The sequence below is a fragment of the Podarcis bocagei genome (assembly GCF_964188305.1).
Source record: "Podarcis bocagei genome assembly, chromosome: 16".
NCBI classification, from domain to species: domain Eukaryota; kingdom Metazoa; phylum Chordata; class Lepidosauria; order Squamata; family Lacertidae; genus Podarcis; species Podarcis bocagei.
The window spans coordinates 22623573-22641226 of record NC_138142.1 but is presented as its reverse complement, the minus strand read 5'-3'; the positions used below and the strand labels follow the sequence as shown (position 1 = coordinate 22641226).

Here is a 17654-nt window from a genome sequence, read left to right as displayed (position 1 = left end):
GCCATTTCATCCTGGACTGCTGCAGAACCATGACATGTGGGCAAGCATGGGCATAGCCAGGATATATGATTGGGGAGGGCAGAACCGAGCTATCTGCGACTCGGTTGGTCAGTTAGTTAGTTACCGTATTTGTCGCTCTGTAAGACGCACCAGACCACACTTAGTTTTTGGAGGAGGAAAACAAGAGGGGGGGAAATTCTGAATCCCAGAAGCCAGAACAGCAAGAGGGATCACTGCGCAGCAAAAGCAGTGATCCCTCTTGCTGTTTTGGCTTCTGGGATAGCTGCGCAGCGTGCATTCGCTCCATAAGATGCACACACATTTCCCCTTACTTTTTAGGAGGGAAAAAGTGAGTCTTATAGAGCAAAAAATACGGTAAGTATTTTTATTGATTTACAGTGGTACCTCGGGTTAATAACTTAAATTTGTTCTGGAGGTCTGTTCTTAGCCTGAAACTGTTTTTAACCTGAGGTACCACTTTAGCTAATGGGGCCTCCCGCTGCCGCCGCACCTCCGGAGCACAATTTCTGTTCTCATCCTGAAGCAAAGTTCTTAACCTGAGGTGCTATTTCTGGGTTAGCAGAGTCTGTAACCTGAAGCGTCTGTAACCCGAGGTACCACTGTACTTGGTTTGGAGGGGGGGCAGCTGCGCCCCCCTGGCTACGCCCATGTGGGCAAGCCTCATAATCTGGGCCACTGATTGGGCTTATGGTGAAAGGCCTGCCTTCATTCACGGAAGCCTCCTCACAGGCCAGAAGGCAGTGTTTTGCTCTCAGATCTTTGGCCACCCTGGACGTTCCCCAAGCCTTCCCTCTGGCTGCTGCTGCTGCTGGCATTGAGCGCTGGCCCTCATCAAGATTGGCTGCTGCCCTCCCTCCACTCTCTTCCCACCCCCCCCCTCCCCGAATCCAAGCTGTGCTCTCCAGAGGAAGATGTCAGAGTCAGAGGCATCCAGAGGCACCCTGAAATTAAGAGCTCTTCCAGAGGCCCTGTGCTTATTCCAGAAGCGCAGTGGGAAGGTGGCTGCGACTTAACCTGGCGGGGATTAGCCGGCAGCTTCCCTTTCATCACGAGAGCCCCCCGATGCCTCCCACCAAGGAGGCAGGTGTATTCGAGAGGCAATTGTTGGCCAGATGGAGCCCTGAGCCGCCACTTGAGAGGCTTCCCCGCCGCCAAGGGGTCTCCCCCCCCCAAAAAAAGCCCAGTAATCTGCCGGGGGGGAGTGAGTTGCGGCCGCCCCACTGCTTGGCCCGTCAGCAAGAGTGCCGCGCAGCAATAGGCCAGGAACAGGAGGGAGGGCACATGTTCTCAGGTAATGTGGGTGCTGGCGGAGGGGCTCCTTGCACCATTTCAGGTTGTCTGCGACCGTCTTCCATGCAGATCAGTGATGGCACCTCTACTGCTCAAAGGGGGAGAGGTGGGGAACTCTGAACCATCGCAGAGGGAGAGATGCCTTGACGACAGCCATAGAAAGCAGGAGTCAGAAGCAGCGATGCTTCTGAACGCAACTTGCTGGAAAGCACAGGAGGGGAGAGGAGCTCAGGTCCTGCAACAAGCGTCTGGTTGGCCACTGTGAGAAGAGGATGCCAGACTAGATGGGCCATTGGCCTGATCCAGCAGAGCTCTGCTTATGTACTTATGGATGGGGTGATGTAGGCTGATCCAACATTCCCCTAAAGGTAAAGGTACCCCTGACCATTAGGTCCAGTCGTGACCGACTCTGGGGTTGCGGCACTCATCTCGCTTTATTGGCCGAGGGAGGTGGCGTACAGCTTCCGGGTCATGTGGCCAGCATGACTAAGCCGCTTCTGGCAAACCAGAGCAGTGCACGGAAACACCATTTACCTTCCCACTGGAGCGGTACCTATTTATCTACTTGCACTTGACGTGCTTTCGAACTGCTAGGTTGGCAGGAGCTGGGACCGAACAACGGGAGCTCACCCCATCATGGGGATTCGAACTGCCGACCTTCTGATCGGCAAGCCCTAGGCTCTGTGGTTTAGACCACAGCACCAACTGCGTCCTCTAAACATTCCCCTAAAGACCAGGTCTAAAGCCGTTTCTGCACCAACATGCATTATGATCCTTAGCCTTCTTGTTTTTTAAGGACAGAATTTGCTCGCTTCTCTGCGAAGCCTGCTTTGTTTGCCAAGTGTATGTAAAAGATCTTTTCCTCCCCCAAATAGTTGGGATAATTCTTTCCACTTTCGGGGACAAAATGTTTCCTTGGTTTAGAACAGGGACATCCAACTCCCAAGAGACTGCGATCTACTCCTGGGGAAAAAAACTAGCAGTGATCAACCCATGGGGGGGGGGGGGACACCCAAAGTTTTTGTTTTGTTTTGTTTTGTTTTTTGGTGGAGATGCTGGGGGGGGGACACCCAAAGTTGTTGAGCTTTTTTTTTAGAGGGGGGCGCCAGAGTTCTGCCAAACTCACCAGCAGTGATAACTCCACCTTCCGTTTTTGCAACCGTGCGTGAATGCAATCGTGCTCTTTTTCCCCGGCAGAGGAAAATGAGACCACGATCAACTGCTATCACCCGGGGATCGAGCTGTTGATCATGGTTGGACATCCCTGTTTTAGAACAGCAGCAGCAGCAACAACAGCCCACATACTCTCACAGCCATTTCTGTGCATCAGTAGGCACTGTTAATTTTGCACCACGCTAAATTTCAAGAGAAAACACCAGAGGAAGTTGAGTCACAAGCCTCTGGCCCTTGTAAGCGGTGGAGATGATTGGTCCATTTGGGCTCCTGGGCCACTGTTCCACCAAACTCAGTCTCAAGAACATCTCAAGAAGAGCCCTGCTGGATCAGGTCCATCTAGCCCAGCATCCTCTTCTCACCGTCACCAACCAGATGCTCCTGGGAAACCTGCAAACAGGACCTGAGCATGAGAACAATTCCTCCCCTCCAGCAACTGGTATTTAGTAGCATTGGGCACAGAATGTACCCATCATGGCTAGTAGTCTGCTCTCAGACAGCCCCCACCTACCTGCCTTCTTACTTGCAAGCAGTCCAGGAGGTATATAATTCAGCAGGGAGGAGGAGGAGGATGGGGACAAAACTAGAATTTCATTCCCTGTGCCTGTCATTGGCTCTGGCGCCACCTACTGTTGACCTCCCTCCTTCTGGGTTTACACCAGGAGCAGCCAACATGGTGCCTTCCAAGTGTCATTGGACTCTAGCTCCCATCAGCCCTAATGGTCAAGGATGATAGGAGTTGGAGTCATCCAAAGGGGGGACCACAGTGGCCAACTCTGGTCAACACACTATGTAACGTAGGTCAATCTTGAACTGGTGTTGGTGGCAATTCCTCACTGAGAATCGTGTACTGAAATAAATGCACCCCTTAGTGCTGGGTGATGTATCAATAGATAGTTCAAAAAAAGTTTCAAGTCCATATTGTGATACTGGTTTCATAATTTTTGACCTGGCAATATATTGTGAATTGTGGTGTGAGTGTGAGTGTGTGTGTGTGTGTGAGAGAGATGCAGAAATCACATTGTCGCAAAAACCATGAAGCCAGCCAATGCCTCTACATAGCTCCATCCTTATTTCAGACATCATGATATATCAGTATATCACAATGTTCAGCTGGTGATATACCGCAGTGTTGAAAACCAGATATCGCCTAGCCCTGGCTCCCATATAAATGGCAAGAGTGGAGAGTGGTCTATTAGCACCTCGGAGAGCAGTTCAAATCCCCTCTTGGCCACGGAGCTCTCTTAGGGGACCTTGGGGAAGGGTCCAGTCCTTGCCTGCCTCTCAGCCTAACCTACCCCACAGGCTTGTTGTGGGGATTAAATGAGGAGGTGGAGAGAGAACCATGTACACTACCTTGGAGATACAAATGCAGGCAACCCATCTAGGATTGAGGTGGCTCTGCCTGTCATTGGCTCTGGCGCCACCTACTGTTGGCCTCCCGGCCTCCCACTCCAGCACTGCCAGCTGCAAGTGATGCTCATGGATAATAACGAGCGAGACGGACACCCCTAACAAGCATGCGGCAAAAGTGTTCAGCCACAGGCAGCATGTATCTCCCCTCCCCATACTGTCTTCCATAGCAGGGTGGATTCCCCCCCCCCCCAGCTGCCTCCCCTGCAGTACCAAGGCAAAGGATTAGTGCAGGCAGAGCAGGTAGGCTTTCGCGTACAGAGGCGAGCTTGGTTTCAACATCTAATTCAATTTGTTCTGCTGAGATTGAAATATGAAATGCTTGCCAGTCAGATGTTCAAAGGCACCAGAGGTTGGGATGGGGGGTGGCGAGGAGGGAGGGGTTGAAGAGAACAGAGAGCGCTTTCTGAAGTTTGCATTTTTATGAAAATCAATTTAACCGTTTGATTTCCCCCTCCCCACCCGCAGCACGCGATTGGGTTTGTTTTTGTTTCCATTCCCCCCCTTTTTTTCCAGCCTTGATGAAGACTTTTAATATCTCAAACCACACCCCCCCCCTCAATAATGATGTTTATCTCCTTTCACCAAGGGTTTGTTTGGGGCTTTTTAAAAAAAGTGTTTTGTTTTGTCCTAATAATGTTACGAGTATAAAAGGAATCTCTTCTGATGGACAATTGCACACACAGCTGCAAGGACCACTTGTTGACAATTTCTTTGTCAAAAGGAGACTCTGGCTTCCGTGATGAGTTTTGGGGGCGGTGTGCGGGGGGGGGGGGTTAAATAAATAAATAAATGCTGCTCCTGCTCCTCCCCCCAAAAAAATATTCTAATCACACTGAATTTAGTGGTGGGGGAGGGAATTGCAAGTTAATTTGTTAATTACACCAGAGTGGGTGAAACTTCAATCTTAATTAAGAGTTTTTAAGTAGTAGAGCACTGGCTGGTTGGCTGTTTTTCTTCTTGTATTGAAGATAACACTGAGGCAGTGCAGGTTGTTGTTATTAATGTAGTAGTAGTAGTAGTAGTAGTAGTAGTAGTAATAATAATAATAATAATAATAATAATAATAATAATAATAATTCACTTTTATATATCTGGATCTTGCCCCTTCACATTTTCCACTCCAGTTGGCTTGTTTGTTTCAGTGATGATTGTTGTTGTTGTTATTAATTACTCGAAAGAGAAGGGTTATTGCTACGTTCGGAAGAGATATCTGGAGAGCTAAAGGTTCCCCACACCTGCTTGAGGCAATCCAGAATAAAGGAGTATTTTAGACTTATATCTGCCTGTCGTTAACGGACCTCTGGAATTATTAAAAATCCTCCCTCCTGTTTTCAGTAAGACGAGCAGGAAGGTAAAACATAATGGAAGATGGATTATTATTATTATTATTATTATTATTATTATTATTATTATTATTATTATTATTTCATTATTTATACACTGCCCATCTGACTGGCTTGCCCCAGCCACTCTGGGCAGCTTCCAGCAAAACATAAAAGCGCCATGAAACCATGAAATACCAGACATTAAAAACTTCCCTCCGCAGGGCTGCCTTCCAGAGGTGGGAAAGATGTGGTGGAGGTCGAGGAGTTAACTTTTTTTGTTCGTCAGCCAGGGAAGGACTCGTGATTATCAGATGATGGCAGTTGTTGATTAGGGGCAATATCATTGCAGTCCTAGCATGTCCAGTGAGCAACTGGCCTGTCTAAATTTGCTGAAGTTTCTGAACCATCTTCAGATGGTCTTTAATCCCGTGGTGCCTGGTGCAGAGAAGGTGGGATAGGGCAAAAAAGCTTTCCTCCCTCTTGCATAACACAAGGACTTGTGGACAATGAAACTCCAGGGGAGACAGTGATGGCCATCAACCTGAGTGGCTTTGAAACAGGATTAGACAAATTCATGGAGGAGGAGGCTGTCTGTGATGACTACTAGCCCCATCCGCTATGTTCTGCATCCACCGAGAGAGCCTGAGCAGCAGTTGCTGGGGGTCGCAAGTGGGGAGAGCACTGTTGCTCCCGGGTCCTGCTCAAGGGTTTCCCCACTGGCATCTGGTTGGGCACGGTGCGAAGAGGATGCTGGAACCAGATGAGCCTTGGGCCTGATCCTGCAGGGCTCGTCTTATGCCTGACTGTCTGTGGCCCTCCAGAGCCTCAGGCGGAGAGAGATCTTTTCCCACCTACTTGCTGCTTGGTCAATGGAGGAGGCAGTTGGGGATCAGTGCAGTAGCTCCAGTAAGCAGCAGGGCGCCTGCATTGGTGGGCATAGCCGTAGGCAAAAGTGGGAAAAGCAAATAATGTGCTGGCTGCCCCCTTTGTACAGTTGACTGGCTTCTGTACACATTCCTCTCTCTCTCTCTCTCTCTCCCCATTCTCCATCCAGGTAAGCCAGGAGACAACCCAGCGAGATTTGAAAAAGTGGTAGAGAAAAAGTTTTTCTCTCCCCCTCTCATAACAGTAGAACTCGTGGACATCTGATTAAGCTGAGTGTCGGAAAGTTCAGGACAGATAAAAGGAAGGACTGCTTCATGCAGTGCATAGTTAATCTGCGGAACTCACTCCCACAGGAGTACCCACTTGGATGGTTTTAAAGAGGATTGGACAAATTCATAGAGAACAAAGCTATCCGTGGTGACTGGCCATGATGGCTGTGCTCGGCGTTCATGGCCAGAGGTTTCCGAATACCTGTTGCTGGAAACCACAGGAAGGGGAGAATGCTCTTGTCCTGCTTGCGGGCCCCCAAAGGCATTTTCTGGGCCCACCGAGAGAGCAGGATGCTGGACTTGCTGAGCCATTGGCCTCATCCAGCAGGCTCTTCTTACCTTCTTACTAAGAGAGGATAGAAAGCAAGGCTAGGGAAATGTATGTGGTCTGGGGAGATGGGGTATGTCCTGGGGAGAGTTCCAATAGCCAGTTAGAGAGAGGCCTGGAGGGCTGTATCCTGCCACCCTCACAGGCAGGCTCAAGGTGTCTGCAGGACAGGGCCTTCGTGGTGACTGCTCCCAGACTGTGGAACTCCCTCCCTAGGGAAGTCAGACTCTGCTCCCTCCTTGTCCTTCTGCTGCCAGGTGAAGACTTTTTTTATTGCAGCAGGCTTTGGGGGACTTGGTCTTCTAAGGAAAGGACTGGTGCTGTGTTGTTTTTATTGTACAGTGGTACCTCGGGTTAAGTACTTAATTCATTCCGGAGGTCCGTACTTAACCTGAAACTGTTCTTAACCTGAAGCACCACTTTAGCTATTGGGGCCTCCCGCTGCTGCCGCACCGCCGGAGCACAATTTCTGTTCTCATCCTGAAGCAGAGTTCTTAACCTGAAGCACTATTTCTGGGTTAGCGGAGTCTGAAACCTGAAGCGTATGTAACCTGAAGTGTATGTAACCCGAGGTACCACTGTAATTAACTAAGCTTTAATAGATCAGAGAGAGAGAGTTCTGAATTTATTAATGTTTAGGTTTTTTAAAATGTTTGCTTCTCCTCTCCCCCCCCCCCCCATGTTTTAGCTGTTCCTATTTTACCTGTTAGCTGCCTTGAGTCCTGTTCAGGCATAACAGCAGCAGCAGCAGCAACAACAACAGGCTTGAGGATAATACAGTCGTACCTTGAAAGTTGAATGGAATCCATTCCAGAAGTCCGTTTGACTTCCAAAACGTTCAGAAACAAAAGCGCGGCTTCTGATTGGCTTCAGGAAGCTCCTGCAGCCAATCGGAAGCTATGGAACCTGCATCAGATGTTAGGGTTCCAAGGAATGTTCGCAAACCGGAACACTCACTTCCGGGTTTGCGGCATTCAGGAGCCAAAACGTTCAACTTGCAAAGTGTTCAGGATCCAAGATATGACTGTAATAGGCCTGAGGATCTCCTTCCTGGTATTTGGAAAGTTAACACCAACGCCTTGAATCGAAAAATCAGAGGGCAGGCACAGCACGCATCACACACAACCTCTGCAATGGGAGTCCGAGGTGCCTCAGGTGGTTCTTTTGAGGATGGCCATGTCTTAGGTTGTCCTTTCAAAAATAAAAAGGGGGGGTGGAGCGGGAAGTTTAAACAAGGGGCTGTGTTAATTGGATTACAGGCCAGCTGCCTGTGCTTCCTGCAGGGAGGCATCAGGTGCACAGAGACAGTACCTTCATTTCCAAACCTCGGGTTATATATCCAGGAAGCTCCTTTGCCCTTGCTGCCAAGTTAGGAGCAAACATGCATTTTGCCATGCCGCTTCCCTTTACGTTTGGGGGTGGGAGTTAAAAATCCACGTGTTTCTCAGTGGGGGGGGCATCGGATCCCATATGGTTTAATGTCCCCCCCCCCATTTGGGGCTGCAGGGAAGAAGCCATCCTCCTCCCTTGCGCCCCAGCACTTCTGCCTCCCTGTTTTTCCCCTCCAAGCGTATTCATTCGGGAGAGGGAGAAATGGCGTAGCAGGGAGCTGAGATTTCAGATTTATCCATTCATGAATAATAATCAGGCTGAGCAATTCACAGTAAATGGGTATCCAAATTGGCTAATAAGGAAGGCTTTCACCTCAAACTGGAGCTGGGCGAGAGACCGAGAATATCAACAGACGTTGGCTGTGGCATGTGTGTGTACGGCGATGTGACCTGAATCAGTGAAATATGCAAACCAGGGCCAGGGTGCCAGCAAAATAATAGGCATCTCTGTTAGCAGACGGAGGAGAGAGCAAGGCTGGCAGGCTGACAGCTTAGCAGCCTTGGCGGGGGCTTCCCATTTGGCGCCTGGGGCCCTGGTTAACTTCTTCCTGGCTCTCTCCGCTGCCTGCTCAGCTGAGTCACAGCAACGTCCGCTCTCACAGAATCACAGAACTATAGAGGTGGAAGGTATCTCCAAGGCTCATCTTGTCCAACCCCCTGCGGTAGCAGGAATTGCAACTGAAAAATTCCCAACCGATGACCATCCAACCTGTTTAAAAGCCTCTGATGGAGGAGAGCCTGCCACCTTCTGAGGTGCAGGTAATACTGACCTGGATAGGCCAATGGCCAGACTCAGTATAAAGTGGTTGTTGTCGTTTAGTCGTATCCGACTCTTCGTGACCCCATGGACCAGAGCATGTCAGGCACTCCTGTCTTCCATAGCCTCCCGCAGTTTGGTCAAACTCATGCTGGTAGCTTCGAGAACACTGTCCAACCATCTCGTCCTCTGCCGTCCCCTTCTCCTTGTGCCCTCCATCTTTCCCAACATCAGGGTCTTTTCCAGGGAGTCTTCTCTTCTCATGAGGTGGTCAAAGTATGGGAGCCTCAGCTTCAGGATCTGTCCTTCCAGTGAGCACTCAGGGCTGATTTCCTTAAGAATAGACATGTTTGATGGGAGCCAGTGTGGTGTAGTGGTTAAGAGCGGTAGTCTTGCAATCTGGGGAACCGGGTTTGCTTCTCCGCTCCTTCACATGCAGCTGCTGGGTGACCTTGGGCCAGTCACACTTCTTTGAAGTCTCTCAGCCCCACTCACCTCACAGAGTGTTTGTTGTGGGGGAGGAAGGGAAAGGAGAATGTTAGCCGCTTTGAGACTCCTTAGGGTAGTGATAAAGCGGGATATCAAATCCAAACTCTTCTTCTTCTTCTCTTCTTCTTGCAGTCCATGGGACTCTCAAGAGTCTCCTCCAGCACCAGAATTCAAAAGCATCAATTCTTCGGCGATCAGCCTTCTTTATGGTCCAGCTCTCACTTCCATACATCACTACTGGGAAAACCATAGCTATAACTATATGGACCTTTGTCGGCAAAGTGATGTCTCTGCTTTTTAAGATGCTGTCTAGGTACCTTTCTGTATTCCTGTGTCTGTAAAGGGATGTGCCGTAGCTCAGTGGCAGAGCATCTGCTTTGCATGCAGGTCCCAGGTTCAATCCCCGGTGTCTCCAGTTTGGTCTAGGAGAGTCCCCCTGCCTGACAGTGACTCTGTCAATGCAGACAACACTGAGCTTGATGCACCAATGGGGTCTGACTCGATTGTTGTTGGCATCTATCTTGAGAGACAATGGAGTGCGCCTCTAGGTGAAGTCAAGCCACTGCATTAGCAGTACCCAAGTGACCTGCTGCAAGCCTGGGCAGTGTGTATGGAGGTCCTGGGCTGCTCAGAGGACAAGACCCCCCTCTTGGCCTCACTGATGTGGTCCAAAGGGAAGCAGAGCAAGACGATTGGCACCAACCTGCCTTCAGGAGCTGCTGGAAGGTGGTGTACAAGGCGCCATCCAACTGTCTTAGGGACTGCCCTCCGGATTTGTGACTCCATGTGAGGAAGTTTTCTGTGTCCCCGGACCGCAGTGCTTGAGGTCCCAGTGCCTGAATTGAGACTAGAACCCATTTCTCCATCACCATTTGAAGCAGGTGGGATCAAAGCAAGTCCAGGACCAGAGTGCTTACAAGTAGGCATCCAGTGAAACGAATCAACATTGCTTTGTGGCAGAAGGTGGGGGAGCATTTTGCTCTCCAGATGTTGCAAGACTTCCATCAGCCTCAGCCAGAAACGCCGGGAATAAGGGGTTGTGGTAGTTGGAGTTCCAAAACATCTGGAAGGCCCCAGTGTTCCCCATCCCCCTGACTTAAGGCAAGGATAAGGAACCTGTGGCTCTCTAGGTGTTGCTGGATCCCAACTCTCATCAACTCCAGCCAGCATGCCCAGCAATCTCAGACAGTGGGAAGAGTCCCAGACCAGAGGAAGAGTCAAGCATAGGTGCCACACCTCAGCATGAAGTGGGAAACTTGACATTAACTGGGAATGCACTCCTCATGGACAACCTTCAGAGTACCATGCAAGCTACCCTCAATTTATCTTGGCCGTACTTTTTTTAAAAAAATAGAAGAAAAGCTCAAAGATTTAGCTCATTGGTAGAGAACCTTTATCCCCAGATATGTTGCAGAACTACATCTTCCATCATCCATGGCCACTGGCAGTTTCAAAAACAGTCTTCAAAGGCAGCCCCACACAGAGCACATTGCAGTAGTCTAGTCTGGATGCCTAAGAATGTAAGTCTGGGTTGTGGAACCAGTGATGCTGTTGGATCACAGCTCCCACCATCTCTGGCAGTTGGTCATGCTGGCTGGGGCTGATGGGAGTTGGGAGTCCAACAACGTCTGGAGGGTCAGAGATTTCCCAATCCCTGCCAACAGCCCATCTCATCTGGCATCCTGTTCTCACTGTGGACAACCAGGTGCCCCTATGGGAAGCTTTTTGTTGCTTGTTTATTGCATTCGGAGCCAAACTGCCTCGTGACAGCGGGGGCAAAAGACAGCCATCATGGCCGGCAGCCATTGGTAGCCCTACCCCCCATGAACCTGTGCTAATCCTCTCCCAAGTTGGTGGCCCTTTTGCAGGAGCGAATCCCTGCAGAATATGCATGCGTGCATCGTTGGTACATGTAGACAGGGAATTTGCACTCTCTCCTTCTGGAGGCGCTGGGTATAAATAAATGAATTAAGTCTGAGAGGGGAAGGAGAAGCCTCTGCATTTGCATGCAGGCCTCTGAGATTATTCGGGGAGGAGGCAGAGTGGAGGGGAGAGGGTGACTAAAGGGCTGGGAGCCTTGGACTTAGTTGGAATTCAGCCGCCAGAGCTTTGCCTCTCCCTCTGATGGCTGAGCGTGATTGACACTTACAAATTACCCAGCCAAAAGTGTCGAGTCTTTGACCCCTCAGTAACATCTTCGGCAAGCTTGAGATTTGCCAGCATTTTGTCATCTAATTACTACAAATCCCTTGAAAATTCACTGGCTGGTGAATTTTTAATGCGGGGCGCCGTTTTCAGTGTGATGCATTGCCCAGATGGGATTGCGTTCCCCTCTTTCCTTCTTTACTTTCTTCCCTCCCCAAGCTCTTCAATTCTTGCAGGGTGGGGAGGGGGGGAGAGTTGTGGGGTGGTGGGCTCTGCCGGATGCCATTGCAGAGCCAATGGCCCTCAAACCAATTATTTCACATTTGCAGGCACCTAGTTCTGCATCTGCAGAACTGCTTTCTCTGTCTGTCCGAACCTTCTCGGCTGCAGTGTGCTTCAGAGGCGACGGGTGCCCGTCAAGTCCAGTGGGGCGGAACGTGGGGAGCCCATGTAGTAGGCGGAGCCTGAGCCATTGAGAGGCGGAGCCAACAAATTCCAGCTTCGTCTCCCTCCTCCTCCTTACAAGGGGCAGCACTAAAGCCACATTCGTGCCATACCATTGGGGAAACAGGGTGTTGTCAAGGATGCTGAGTTGTTGGGAGACCCCTATTCCTCTCCCAGAGCCACAGTTCCCAGAGTTCCCTGGGAAGAGGGATAGAGGCTTAAGGGTGCTTGTTACGTGACCCTTTAACAGTCTGGCTTAACCTTCATTCCCTCATCCCAGAGAATTCAGGAAAGCATAGCTCTGGAAGGGGAATGGTAGTGTGGAGGTCTCCTAGCAACTTTCAGCACCCTGGATAGCTCCCAAGATTCTATGGAGGGAGCCATGGCTGTTCAAAGTGGTATCGCACTGCTTTAAACATTTGGTGTGAATGAGGCCTAAGACGGAAGAGCAGGAGGCAAGCAGTGCCAGCCCTTGGAATAGCTGTAAATAAGCAGGCAGGCAAGGTGGGGCTGCCTGGGGGCAGTGTGAAATTGGAGGGGCAGCGCCCCCATTTGCCCAAATGAAACAGCCTCCTCCGCGGTATTGGGTCGGCATGTCCTAATTACGTGATCTTCCACAGGTCCTTCCCTGGTGCTCAAGTTCTGCTGGGCAGAATGCTCCCTTCCAAGGATCAAGCCACCCACGTAACGCTCTGTATCTTTTCTCTCCCCCACCAGCCCCAGTTCAGAACTGAGTCACGGCCGAGAGAACAGCAAGGGGGTCCTGGCCCCTCCTCGAACCCAAGTGGATCTGTCCCGTGAACCCCGAAGAGGAGAGTCCTTTGAACAAGCAGCTTCAAAGCGATGGCACTCATCACTTTCATTCGCCTGCCGTTTCCTGGCTAGGAAAAGTAACAACTCTGCTTGATGAACCAGCAAAAGGAAGAAAAAGCTTATCAGCAGTTCAGTTTTTGTCCTTCCTTAATAACTTGTATAGTTTTGAAAGAGAGAAAATGTGTACATAACTTATTTCTAAGGAACACGTCCTAATATAAAACAACCTATCCTTTGTTCCCACTGCCTGGTTTCTCTGTCTTACTCCCAACTAGTGTTCACTATTCCATTATTTTGCTCTCCCTCCAGTTTCCCAGCATTTGCAGCCAGGGATGTAAGAGCAAAAATAGGAATCCTGGTAGGGTTTGAAGCACCAGCGTTGTGTGGGGCACCAGAATAGATTAAAACATTAAGAAGAACCTGCTGGATCAGGCCAATGGCCCATCTAGTCCAACATCCTGTTCTCTCGCGGGGTCCAACCAGATGCCTTTGGGTAACCCACAAACAGGACCTGAACTCAAGAGCCCTCTCCCCTCCTGTGGTTTCCAGCAAGTGGTGTTCAGAAGCACTTTACTATCTCCAGCTGTGGAGGCAGAGCATAGCCATCTGGGATAGTAGCCATCAACAGCCTTCTCCTCCATGCATCTGTCCAGTCCTCTTTTAAAGCCATCTACTGGTGACCATCACTGTATCCTGTGGGAGGGAGTTCCACAGTTTAGCTATGTGCTGCGTGAAGAAATTGCTCCAACTTTCTTCCAACATTCATCTTCATGGGATATCTACAAGTTCTAGCATTAGGAGAGAAAGAAAGGAAACTGTTCTCCATCCACTTTTTCCATAGTATGCATAATTTTATTACTGTCTAACCAGGTCACCTCTCCCTTGCTTTTCCTCTGAACTCATAATTCCCAAATCCTGCAACCTTCCATCACGGAAAGTCTCCCTGCAGAAGAGTCCAAAATGGGAGACGGGCCCAGCTGGAGAAATTCACCCAAAGATAGGCAAGACAAGCCGTCCTGGATGAAGCCAGTGGCTCACTCAGTATCCTGTTTCTGCATTTCCCAACCGGACGCCTTTGGAAAGCACGCACACAATATTAGAGTGATTTGACAGTCCGTCCCTCTTTCCAGGGAACTCTGGAAATGGTGCCTCTGTTAGGGGAATATGGGTCTCCTAACATCTCTCAAGAATCCCTCACAAATTACATCTCCCAGGATTCTCTGTGGGAATCTGTGACTATGGGATAAGAGAGCTGTAAATATCTGGCGCTGATGCAAGTGTGGAGAACCGTTGGCTCTGGATGTTGCGGAACTACAATTCCCAGAAACCCCTTAGCAAGCATGGCGGGCCAAAGGTTCCACAACGTCCGGAGGGCAAAACATTCCTCCACCACCACCTGCATTAACAGAAGCCCATGTGGTGTAGTGGTTAGAGCAGGCTTCCTCAACCTCGGCCCTCCAGATGTTTTGAGACTACAGTTCCCATCATCCCTGACCACTGGTCCTGCTAGCTAGGGTTCATGGGAGTTGTAGGCCAAAAACATCTGGAGGGCTGAGGTTGAGGAAGCCTGAGTTAGAGTGCTGGACTAGGACTTGGGAGACCAGGGTTCAAGCCCTACTTGGGCATGAAGCTCAGTGGGCGTCCTTGGGCCAGTCACCTTCTCTCAGCCTAACCTACCTCGCAGGGTTGTGGTGAGGATAAAATGAGGAGAAGAATTGTGTGACCACCTTGGGATATAATAATAATAATAATAATAATAATAATAATAATAATAATAATAATAATAATAATAATAATTAAAAAAAAAACAACTGATACGAACAAAAACAGACAGCTTAGCTCATCTCTGCTGGAAGCTGGCTGTGGCTTCTTGGCTGTGGTCCAGCTGCAATGGGTGCCCTTCACTCCTTGCGGTGTGGGGAGAAGAGGCTGCTCCCCATTTGATAGCGCTCTTTGAGCCGCCGAGGGGCTGGGAGAGGAGAGGCGTTTGAGCATCCGCTTGGCCGTCTTTCGAATCCAGTTACTGCATCCAGAAGCGTGAAATCGGCAGCTCTCACTGGGCCCCACCAGAGACAGCTGCATCTCATTCCCACCTCTGCCTTGTGGAGCCAGTGGGGGATTTTCTCCTTGAAAGATTCGCTCCCTCCCCTCCTTTTTTTTAAAAAAAAAGAAAGAAGAAGAAGAAGCGGGGGATGGTTTGCCACCGCTCTCTCTTGCACAGGCTTGTCCAGGCAGCTCTTGCGGCCCTGAGAATTAAGCGAGGAGGAGATAATTTCCTCGGGAGGTGTGAATTTTCATTGTCGGCTTCCTGGCTGCGGAAAGGAGGAGCCAGAGGAGGGAGGCATCTTACAAGGAGTGAGGAGGGAGATTGAGCCAGGACGGTCGTCGGAAGTCCTTCTGCAGCCCGCAGAATGCAAGAATGCATCAAGAATGCAATTGGCACAGGTCCCAAACAATTCAAAGTGTTGGTGCTCACCTTTAAAGCCCTAAACGGCCTTGGTCCAGTATATCTAAAGGAGCGTCTCCACCCTCATCGTTCTGCCCGGACACTGAGGTCCAGCTCCAAGGGCCTTCTGGCAGTTCCCTCAGTGCGAGAAGCCAAGTTACAGGGAACCAGGCAGAGGGCCTTCTCTGTAGTGGCACCTGCTCTGTGGAACGCCCTCCCACCAGATGTCAAAGAGAACAACAATTATCAGACTTTCAGAAAACATCTGAAGGCAGCGCTGTTTAGGGAAGTTTTTAATGTTTGATGCATTACTGTATTTTAATATTTTGTTGGAAGCCGCCCAGAGTGGCTGGGGAGGCCCGGCCAGATGGGTGGGGTATAAGTAACAAATTGTTGTTGTTGTAGGACAAAAGTGGGGGAGCTTCTGGCTTTCCAGATGTTGCGGAACTACAAACCCCATCAGCCTTAGCATGCATGGCCAGGGGCCAAAGCTGACGGGAGTTATTAAACATGAGAGCATAAGAGGAGCCTGCTAGAGCAGACCAGTGGTCCATCAAGCCCATTCAGCTGTCCTCCTGAGCAGGCCGCTGATGCTGGTGAGGCTTCCTTGTTGGTGGACCACTGACTCACCCTGTTGCCTTTGATCAGTGGCTACTAGTCACGATGGCTTTGTTCTACCTCCACTGCCAGAATAGCAAATACTTCTGAATCTGGAAACCTCAGCTCTTGCACTTGGGTCCTACTTGTGGGGCTTCCCATTGCAGCATCTGGTTGGCTGCTGGGAGAACAGGATCTTTTTCTTTTTCAAAAAATTTATTGATTTTCCAAATTTATAACAAACATCAACAAACAAACAAACAAACATAAATCCTAACTATAATAATTCCACTTTTGTTAACATTGTTAGGTGACTTCCTCGAATCCCCCTGGCTGAGTTTCTATGTATATCATTATAACAGTTTTCCAAAACTAATTTTTCATAAAATTTACTTACTCAATTAACATATTTCTTTCTTTTCATTTTAACTTTAGATATATTATTCTATAACTTCACATATTTAAATCCTAAGCCAATCTGGTACTTGCAAGTGTTTCTATTTAAATTATCTTAGCATATTTAGCTAAGTAGCCTTTAAATTTCATCCATTCCTCCTGGTACTCCTTCTGGTTGCAGATTCTTCTGTGGTCAGGTTGGCTAGCTCCCTAAAGTCCATCATCTTCATCTGCCATTCCTCCACTGTTGGTACTTCTTGTGATTTCCAATTTTTGGCCAACAAAATTATAGCTGCAGTTGTGTCATACAAAAAGGTAGCTGCCAGGTCATAGAATCATAGAATTCAAGAGTTGGAAGGGGCTGTGAGAGTCATCTACTCCAACCCCCTGCAATACAGAAATATTTCCCCAAAGCGGGGCTCAAAACCATGACCCTTGGTTCAGCAGGGCCCCCTCTACCCTCCATCAGAGTTCAGTGGCACATTCCACCCAGGCAAAAGAAGGGATGTTGAAGAGTGTGATCTGAGGGGATTCCCAAGGGCCAAAGAGATCTGAAGCACCACATTGCTCCCCAGCTCTGAGGCTCCCCATCCCTGCCATAATGATTTCATTCTTTTATTCCTCCCCAGCCCCCTACTTGAGATGTGTTTTTATTGAAGCTCAAGATCAAAAAAACAAAGATCATGGCCACTGGTCCCATCACCTCCTGACAAATAGAAGGGGAAGAAATAGAGGCAGTGAGAGATTTTACTTTCTTGGGTTCCATGATCACTGCAGATGGTGACAGCAGCCACGAAATTAAAAGACGCCTGCTTCTTGGAAGAAAAGCATTGACAAACCTAGACAGCACCTTAAAAAGCAGAGACATCACCTTGCCAGCAAAGGTCCGTATAGTTAAAGCTCTGGTTTTCCAAGTAGTGATGTATGGAAGTGAGAGCTGGACCATAAAGAAGGCTGATCGCCGAAGAATGTATGCTTTTGAATTATGGTGCTGGAGGAGACTCTTGAGAGTCCCATGGACTGCAAGAAGATCAAACCTCTCCATTCTGAAGGAAATCAGCCCTGAGTGCTCACTGGAAGGACAGATCCTGAAGCTGAGGCTCCAATACTTTGGCCACCTCATGAGAAGAGAAGACTCCCTGGAAAAGACCCTGATGTTGGGAAAGATGGAGGGCACAAGGAGAAGGGGACGACAGAGGACGAGATGGTTGGACAGTGTTCTCGAAGCTACCAGCATGAGTTTGACCAAACTGCGGGAGGCAGTGGAAGACAGGAGTGCCTGGCGTTCTCTGGTCCATGGGGTCACGAAGAGTCGGACACAACTAAACGACTAAACAACAACAACATTTATCACATCTATGTGCCACCTACTTGCCCAGGGAACTTGAGGTGGCGTACATGGTTCTCTGCCCCATTTCATAGAATCATAGAATTGTAGAGTTGGAAGGGGGATCCCCAAAGGTCATCTA

General features: G+C 49.3%; 1 protein-coding gene across 1 annotated transcript in view; it reads left to right on the top strand.

The window, feature by feature from the left end:
• Positions 1-12989, top strand: part of RBM19 (RNA binding motif protein 19) — a 107507-nt gene extending 94518 nt beyond the window's left edge. Inside the window, exon 25 of the mRNA XM_081175258.1 lies at positions 12651-12989. The gene's annotated coding sequence lies outside the window, so the exon portion shown is untranslated. The remainder of the gene's footprint in view (positions 1-12650) is intronic.
• Positions 12990-17654: the final 4665 nt, after the last annotated feature.